The sequence below is a fragment of the Bos mutus genome, chromosome 7 (assembly GCF_027580195.1).
Source record: "Bos mutus isolate GX-2022 chromosome 7, NWIPB_WYAK_1.1, whole genome shotgun sequence".
In the NCBI taxonomy this organism is placed as follows: domain Eukaryota; kingdom Metazoa; phylum Chordata; class Mammalia; order Artiodactyla; family Bovidae; genus Bos; species Bos mutus.
In genome coordinates, this window is record NC_091623.1 from 44,704,681 (window position 1) to 44,714,802 (window position 10,122).

The window sequence follows — 10,122 nt, forward strand, 5'->3', positions numbered from 1 at the left end:
GGACACTCATGGACGATGCGGGGGCATCGGATACAGTCTGGAGTGTAGCATCAATAGTTTTGCCCAGTGTTAATTTCTCAGTCTCGACAAACACACCGTGGTCTTGTGAGACGTTAACTTTCAGGAAAGCTGGGTCGGGGAGACTTGGAAACTCTGCGTATGATTTTCATAGCTTTTCTGCAATTAGCTCTGTCACTTCAAAAGTAAAAGGTTATTTGTAGGGGTTTCCCTGGTGGTCCAGGGGTTAATTTTATTTACTTATTTGTTTTTGTTCGTGCTGGGTCTTCTTTGCCTCGTAGGCTTTCTCCGGTTGCACCGAGTGGGGGCTGCTCCTTGTCACCGTGCGTGGGCTTCTCTTTGTAGTGGCTTCTCTTGTTACAGAGCACGGCTCTAGGCCTGTGGGCTCTACAGTTTCGTCTCCCAGGGTCTGGAGCACGGGCTTTGTTGCTCTGCGTTCCAGTGGTTAAGACTCCACACTTCCATGGAAGGTAGCACGGATTCAGTCCACTGCAGGGGGCTCGGGTTCAATCCCTGGTTGGGGAGCTAAGATCCCACATGCACATGGCACAGCCAAGTTGTAAAAACAACTCTAGGCTAAGCATGGGGAGGGGAAGGCAGTTATATGGGGAGATTCTTATATGAAAACATCTTTCCTCAGCTCTCTGAAATTCATATTTCACTGGGCGTCTTATGTTTGATCTGGCAACTCTAGCCTCAGCAAAAGAAGGGGGTTCCATTAACTGGGGTGGGGAAGGGAGGGATGGGCTGGAGTAGGGGGAATAATGAGCCCCCCATTTCACGGAGACCAGTAATGACTCAACAATAATGATAATGAGAACGATAATAATTGTGCCTCTTTCATGGCATTTATCTTGCTCCACCCTGGCTGTTTGTGGGCACGCCTTACTCCCGGCTGGGCCCAGGGCACCTCAGCCTCAGCGGGCGATCTCAGTCACAATCAGGCCAGGTTCAGTGTGCAGAGACCCCTGACCACCCCTCCTGTCCCCGCCTTGCTGTGGCTGCTTTAAAAAATGATTACAAACTGGGTAGCGTCGCACAGACATATTTGTCTCTCAGTCCTGGAGGCCAAGGTGTGAGATGAAGGTGCAGGCAGGGTTGGCTCCTTCCAGAGGTTCGCAGGGAGCATCTGTCCCACCTCTCTCCCAGCTTCTGGTGGCTGCCAGCAACCCGCCCTCATCACTCCTTGGCTTGTGGGTGCATCACCCCTTTCTCTTCCTCTGTCTTCACATGGCCTGCCTTTCTCTCTCTCTTTCCCCTTCTTTTTCTCTGCAAAGACACCTGTCCCTGAACTTAGAGTCCACTCTAAATCCAGAATGATCTCAAGATCTTTCATTTAATCACATGTGCACGTGCTCATTCAGTTGTGTCCGACTCTTTGCAACCCCGTGGACTGCAGCCTGCCAGGCTCCTCTGTCCATGGGATTTCCCAGGCAAGAATACTGGAGTGGGTTACCATTTCCCATTCCAGGGGATCTTCTCTACCGAGGGATTGAACCCGAGTTTCTTGCGCCTCCTGCGTTAGCAGGCAGATTCTTTGCCACTATGCATCCTGGGAAGAAGGTCGAATTCACGGATATGGGAGGCTAGGATGCGGGTGTGTCTTTTAGTGGGGACACCACTGACCCCATGATACTGTAGATATTTTTCCATCAGGGCCTATCACTCTTTAAGGTTTTGTTTAACCTCCCTCCCCCAGATTCAATCAGAAAAGCATTTGTAGTTCAGGGACCACAAGCCAGCATTTGCCCAGGGTTGATGAGCATAGATGTTGAAGAACTGGGGATGAGAGGGGGCTGGTGTGGTGGCAGTGAGCCTCAGGTTCCTCATAAAGGGGGCTGACTGCACCGTCCAGGTGTGTTCCATCCGGTCAAAGCTGCAGTGTTACTCATCCATCCCATGGCTTGGCTCCCAGTGGGAAGTGGGAAAAGGCTTGTGTTCCTGGAACAGGGGGAGAAAGCGTTTGGTAGAGAGAGCCATCATGGGGTGTCTGGAGGGAAGACATGAGACTGTGCTTGTATAGGCTCAAATCAATGTCATCAGAAGAAGAAATATCCTGGGGCAGCGGTGGGGGGTGCAGTCAAGGCTAGAAGACCCAGTACTGTCTCCGACCCAGGTGAGCCTTTTCAAAATGGATTTGATCAGGCAGCTCCCCCAAAAGTTAAACATAACGTTATTATAAGATCCAGCCATTCCACTCCCAGGCGTAGACCCCAGAGAGCTGAAAACAGGGACTCAAGCAAATACCTGTACACAAATGTTCACAGCAGCACGAGTCACCATCACCCAAAGGTCGAAAGAGCCCAAATGTCCATCAACAGATAAACAAAATGTGGTCCTCTAGATCTTGGAATATTATTCAGCCATTAAAAGGAATGAAGCACTGAGACACGAATGTGCCTACAATGTGGGAGACCTGGGTTTGATCCCTGAGTGGGGAAGATCCCCTGGAGAAGGCAGTGGCTACCCACTCCAGTATTCTTGCCTGGAGACTTCCAAGGACTGAGGAGTCTGGTGGGATACAGTCCATAGGGTCACAAAGGATTGGACATGACTGAGCAACTGTGACACATGTTAAAACATGGATGAAGTCTGAAAACATTACACTGAGTATAAGAAGCTAGACGCAAAATGCCACTTACTGAATGTTTCCATTTATGAAACCTCCAGAACAGGCAAATTCATAGAGACAGAAAGCAGATGAATGGTTGCCAGGGACTGAGATGGGAAGGGAGTAATGGGGAGTGAGTGTACCCACTAATGGGTCCAGGGTCTCCTTTTGGGGTGATTAAAGTGTTCTGGAACTAGCTCGAGGGGATGTTTGTACATTTTGAATGGACTTAATGCCACTGAGCTGTACACTTTAAGTGGTTAATTTTTCCTTTTGTGAATTTCACCTCAACTTAAAAAAATGAAAGTAAAAAAAAAAAGGTGGATCTGAAAAATATTTATGCTTCTTTGCTTTCCAGAGAAGCTGTTCCAGGCATCCAGAAATTCCTTATCCCCTTGCCCAAATAAAAGATGTGGAGATTTAGAAATAAACTTTAGCAATGTTAAATGGGGTCCTTAAACTCTGCATCCCTTGAAGAGCACTGGCCAAACTGTCTAGTGCCCATCATTATTAACAATATATAATAATGATATAATAACATAATAACTTAATCGTGTCATTATTATTTTCCACCCTGATTACAGCATTGCAGGTCAGCAGGGTGAAGCAATGTGCCTGAGGCCATCTACCAAGGAAGGAGCAGAGGCAGATTCAAACGAGGTCAGTGCCAAAACCAGCTCCTTCAGCTGACGACAGGAAATCAAAGCAAGCTGTGTGACAACGGGCCGTGATCCCTAAGGAGAGGAGGCTCTGTGCAGGCTTGTTATGCATACGAGCGAGGCTCAAGCCTTTCTTGAAGTCAGAATGCAAGTCAGGGGACTGTGCGAGGAAAAGGGTCTCCCAGGTGCCAAACATGGGGGGCTCAAAATTGGTGGTTGTTGCCCCAGCGCCCAGGCCTTTCCTGTTCCTCTTGTTAGGTCAAGCTGTTTGATTATGCTGGGCACGTGAGTGCAGAGAACCCATGGATTTCTCAGAGGGCAGGACGCTATCCTCCTCCTCCTGGCTAGGTGTGGCAGGGAACCACACAGGTCTAACCAGCCGCCCAAAGGGGTGACTTTGCAAACAGTGCTAGAGTCCCCAGCCAATGAGGGACGGGAGGCCAGGGCACACGAGGTGGGAAAGGACATTACTGCATTTTCTTTAAAAATTGTATATATTTTTCACTGTGCTGGGTCTTCATTGCTGGGCAGGCTTCCACTGGTTGTGGTGAGTAGGGGCCACTCTCTAGCGGCGGAGCGCAGGCTCCTCACTGCAGTGGCCTCTCTCGTTGCAGAGCACAGGCTCTAGGGCCCACGGCCCTCAGCAGCTACCACATGTAGGCTTCGTAGCTGCGACTCCCAGGCTCTAGAGCACAGGTTCAACAGTTGTGGCTCACGGGCTTAGTTACCCTGCTGCGTGTGGGATCTTCCTGGATCAGCGACTACACCTGTGTCTCCAGCACTGGCAGGTGGATTCTTTACCACTGAGCCATCAGGGAGGCCCTACTGCCCTTTCTAAGCTATGCGTGTGGGATTGTTCTTGGGCTCCAAGAAGTTACAAGGACAACACAGTATTACTGTGTCCATCAATAGACGAAGGGGTGACGAAGTTGTGGCTCACACGTAAGATGGAATACTATTCAGCAACGAAAAGAAACCAGGGGCCGTTACGCTCTGCCTCAAATTATGTATAGTGAAAGTAACCAGATGAAAAGGTTGCGTTTACATGGAATATCTGGGAGAGGCAAATCTATAGACTTAGCACATCAGTGGGTGCCTGGGGCTGGGGGGGAAGTGGGGATGGATTGAAAGGGGGCCATGAGAGATTCCCCTGGAGTGATGGGAACAGTTCTAAAGCTGGACTGTGGTGATGGTCGCACCACGTGGAAATTTCAGAGTATGCAAAAGATCCCACAGTAAATCGAAACAAAATTAAAATTTAGAAAATCTGAATAATATTCAAAATTTTAAACGAAAAGAATTAAACCTAAACAAAACTTAATTTTTTTTTTTTTTTGACTCTGCTGTGCGGCTTGCAGGATCTCAGTTCCCAACCGGGTATTGAACCTAGGCCACAGCAGTGAAAGCCCAGAATTCTAACCACTAGGCTACCAAGGAAAACTCTGAAACTTAAAAATTTTTAAATCTAAATAAAACTAAAAATTTTTAAGTAAAAAATTAAAATTTAGACATTTGAAATCTAAATAAAACAAAATATTAATAAAATAAAAATTTTAAATCGAAATAAAACTGTTTTAAAAGTAAAAATGAAGTAAAAATAAAACAAAAAGGCAGCCCCTAGCCCAGATGCTATGGCCAAAAGGTAACAAAAAATCTAAGCAGAAAAAACAAAAAACCTATGAAGTCAGTCATCACTAAAAACTGTACCTCTACAACCAGGTGTTGTGATATCCCAGATGCTGAATGTCCCTACATCCCTGATCTAAAGGATGTCTTGCGATTCATCTCCGTATCTATTTGGCTAGTTATCCATTTAACACTTGGGAGCTAAGTAAGGGCAGAGACCCACTCACTCTTGATGACAACTCACTCTTCAGGACCTGCTTAGTAAGAAGAATTCCATAAATGTCTATTAAATCCACACTCAGAGGCAGTTATGGTTTGGGGACCCAGCTCAGTCTCTGGAGTCCAGAAGGGATTCAACTTCTCTAAGCTTTGGTCCAGAGATTCAGTGTTTTCTGCTTGAGTTCATCCAGTCTCTTTTCTGTGCATAGTCTCAATACATCCATGAATGGGTGTGTCTGTGTGCCAATAAAACATATTTAGGAAGGCTTCCCTGGTGGCTCAGCAGGAAAGAGTCCACCTGCCAATGGCAAGAGACACAGATTTGAGCCCTGGTCCGGGAGGATCCACATAGTATGGAGCAACTGAGCCACGCGATACAACTATTGAGCCTGTGCTCCAGAGCCGGGGAGCTGCAACCACTGAAGCTCGTGCGCCCTAAAGCCCGTGCTCCACAGCCAGAGAGTAGCCCTCACTCCCTGCAACTAGAGAAAAGCCCGCACAGCAACAAAGACCCAGCACAGCCAAACACATAAAGTTATTTAAAAATAAATAAAAAATATATTTATGGACATTGAAATCTGATTTTCATAGAATATTCATGTATCCTGAAACAGTATTCTTTTGGTTTTCTCCAAATTATTCATATGGGGCTTCCCTTAAGAAGCCGCTTGCAATGCAGGAGACCCAGGTTTGATCTCTGGGTCAGGAAGATCCACTGGAGAAAGAAATAGCAACCCACTCCAGTATTCTGGCCTGGAGAATTCCATGGACGGAGGAGCCTGGTGGGCTACAGTCCATGGCGTCACAAAGAGTCAGACACGACTGAGTGACTTCCACAATCTATCTAATCATTCATAAAGGGGAAAATAACGCATGTAACTATTGGGCAAACAAAAGCTGCTTTGGTCACAAAGTGTGCAATTCCCTTCAGTTGAAATGTCCAGAACAGGCAAATCCATAGAGACTAAAAGCGCATTTGTGATTACCAGGGGCTGGGGGAGAAGGGGATATGGAGCGCTGGCTGATGGGAACGGGGTTTCCTTTTGAGGGGATGGAAATATTCTGGAACTATATAGAGGGGATGGTTGCATAATACTGTGAATGTCCTCAATGCTCTGAATTTCTCACTTTAAAATGGTTAATTTTATATTATGTGAATCCCACCTTCATAAAAATCATACACACATATGTACACATCTATAATTAAAATTGAAATATATGGGAGATATGACGAACACTTTGTTGTACACCAGAAATTAACACAGCATTGTTAATCAACTATACTTAAAATAATCTTTTTGAAAAAAGAACAATATTCATGACATCTTCATACACACACACACACACACACACACACAAACATTTGTAAAAAGCTACAAGCAAGGATGTACCAGCCCTTGATTTAGTCAAATAAAAATAGCTTCCAGGAACAGAGGGCCTCTTCTGGGAAAAGTTTTTTTACATGGGGTGTCTCTTATCTTCATTAACATGTGACAAGGTATTCTCATGCTCCTGTGATGGAAGAGGGACAAAGCTTCAAAAAAGAAAAAGCCATTCACTCAAAGTTACTGATCTATAAGTGCCAGGGCCAGGATCTGACCTGGGGTCCTGGCTCAGGACCCCCATTCTGTTCATTGCTCACCATGCTGAACAGACCTGCTGTGATGATTAAACATGAGAAAATACATGCAGCTCTTTAGTGCAGGAGCTGGCATACAGTAGGTGCTTAATAATTGTTCCCCTCTCCTGTCCCTGCATTGATGAGACTGAGTCACAGCCTGACTGGTGAGGAGATGATGAAAGGTCCTCATAGAAATCCATCAGTCATCAACCAAACACATTCTGCAGCCTCCCTACACGCTCACTACTTAATTGTTCATAAGCGATAAGAAAACCCCAGAGACTGGAAGGCAAATCGGCAAGTGCCCTTTCTCAATGGGTCTCTGCCACAAGCATGGCAGTGGCAAGGTGGTGACCTGCAGGAAAAGCCCACTTGCAGGGTCATCCCTGCCTGCATCATTTCTCATCCTCGAGAAACACCGAGCCTCGAAACGTCAGGGAGCCGAGTTTGGCAACGTGCTGCAAAAAACTTGTGCAAACTTAAGCAGAAATACCCTGATTGCCCCAGCTGGGAGTCATCGTCCAGTTGCTGCTGTCATGCGACTGTAATTCCTCTAGAGCGTTCACAATTTGTCTTGGAAGCTCAGCTGTATTTTAAGTGACGTGTTTTCTGTAGAATTCCTGAGTGCTTGCTCTTGGGAGCTGAGCCAAGTACACACAATAGCTATTTGGGACAGAACAGCTGTTAAAGGGAGAGGCAATCTAGACTTGAGAAGTAAAGGGGAAAGAAGTACAGGATCCTAGAAATGGCCAGGACCCAGTCAAAGGAGACTGTAAGCTCTCTGTGGGCAGAAACGGAGCTGTGTACATTTTTATTTTCCTCTCCATGTCCAGTAGAATGTGGAGAGGAAGCTCAACATTTATTTGTTGCTCAGACTCAAAATTTCTGATTTGCAAGTTTTCCGAGTTCTTAAAGACAGCCTGGCAAGAGACGGTAAACGTGAAGCTGCATGCCTACTCCCCTGAAGAGCAGCCCTCTCCGGTATTCCTGCCTGGAGAGTTTCATGGGCAGAGGAGCCTGGCATGCCTACTACCCCTACAAGGCTTCACTGGTGACCGACATCACTAATCGATCACGGCACTCTTTTCCAGCACTGAACCTGGATGTAATCTCAGAATCTGTGCAACCACAGTGCTCCAAACATTATTGATGGATCTGAGAGGCTTAGACTATTCATGTGGGGCTGCTAGGAGAGGGTGGGAGGACTGGGGAAAGAGATGAGAGCAAGCACATCACTATCAAGAGACATAAACTTCCTGACTGGAAGAGAGGGCTGGTGGGGCGGACAGGGCCAGTCCCTAGCCTTTAGGAATTTACCCATGACAGGGAGAAGGGTACTCAACACCCACTGTGAGCTTCAGCATCAGCAGTTTGATTACTGACCATGTAATGCTTGGACACATGCCTTATTCTCCCCCGCTTAGCAATGGGACAGGCTGCTCGGAAGCTTTGCCAAGACACCCCAAGTCTCCCCCCCTGGTGGTCCAGTGGTTAAGAATCCGCTTGCCAATGCAGGAGACGTGGGGTTGACCCACGCTCGGGGAAGGTTCCCAGGTGGAGCTAGTAGTAAAGAAGCTGCCTGCCAGTGCAGGTGATGCAAGAGATGTCAGTTCAACCCCTGGCTGGGAAGATCCCCTGACTAAGCCCATGCGCCGTAAATCCTGAGCCCATGTGCTCCAGAGCCCATGAGCCGTGATGACTGAGGCCCACATGCCCTAGAGCCCACGCCTGGCAATGAGAGAAGTCTGTGTACCACAACGAGAAAGTTGCCCCTGCCTGCCTCAAGTAGAGCAAGCTCACATACAGCCACAAAGACCCAGCACAGCCAAAAATAAATAAATAAAATTTTTTAAAAAGGAGTAAGTCACCCCACTTGTAAGAGGTGAACTTGGGGGTCCAGAGCTCGTTTTCCAAAAGTATCATCATCTGAGACATCACACACATACCCACACAGGATGGGACGCAGCCTGGATAGTAGGGAGACAGACCCGCAGCCAGAGAGGGGCCGTACCCCGAACTCCTCGGTGCCAAGTCTCTCCCTCGGCCCAGGATCTCCTATCCGGCTCACTCCTCCATGCCCATAATCAGGCAGTAAGGACTCCTATCTCACCATGAAACTGAGGCTCGGTTACATGATGCGCCCGCGGTAACCCAGCTATGTGGTAACTAAAGCGCATGTTCCTTCCACCCCCTGGAGGGACGCTGTGTGGGTTCCCTTCCCTGGATGCTCTGCTGAAGTGTTTCACGCTGCCCCGGGAGGTCCTCGGTGGGTGGCCATCACGTCGTCTTTGTTTCCACACCAGGTCCGCAGCTGGGCCCGGGGGACACAGAGAGTGAGGGGCTCCCTTTCTGAATGGAAACCAGGAGGGCAGAACAGCTGGTTACCATGACATCTGAGCTTCCTGGGGCTGCCACCACACAATGACACAAACTGGGGGGCTTAAGATAACAAAAATGTAGCCTCTCTTTAGCCCTAAGGGCCAGAATTCCAAAATAAAGGTACTGATAGGGTTGGTTCCTTCTGATGGCTCCGAGGAAAATATCTGTCCCAGGCCTCTCCGCTGGCCTCTGGTGACCCCTGGCAATCTCCAGTGCCCCTTGGCTTACAGCTACCAATCTCCGGTCTCTGTCCCACCTTTGTATGGCCTTCTCTGTGTTCGTGTCTCTGTGTCCTTTCTCTTTTAAGGACACTTATCATTGGATTTAGGACCCATCCTCACCCAGGATGGTCTCATTTCGAGGCCCCTAATTATATCTGCAGAGATCCCCTTTCCAATTAAAGTCACAATCACAGGAACCAGGAGTGAGGACTTGGACATAACTTTTGGGGACATATTTAACGTATTATCACCCACGGTGATGAGGAAGGTGCGCAGGAGGCTGGGTGAAGGGGAGAGAGTATAGACAATCCCGCAGGAGTAGAGAGCTACCCGCAGAAGTTCCTATGGCTGCAAGAGATGTAGCTGATCATCTGCTTGCTCATCCCTCTGGCGAACATTTATTGAGCACCCACTGTGTGCTGAACTGGGCTTGAAGAACACACGCAATGGATCCAATATACACCTGGCTCCCATCCTCCCCGAGAGTGATCCACTATTTGTAGGACAAACAAACAAAAAAAAAGGAAACGGGTGGATTAAAATAATGATCAATGGTGAAAAGTGCCGTACAACAAAAATACAAGGGGTGGAGGAAGGCACTGTATGGCCTGGGGAGGGGTCAGTATCTGTGGGGTCAGGGAGCCAGGGAAGCTCATATTTACACTGAAACACACAGTCAGATGAGCTGAGGACAGCCTTTTCAACAGAGGATGCTGGAGCCACTGTGCATCCACAAGCAAAACCAAACTATCAGCCAAGCAACAACAA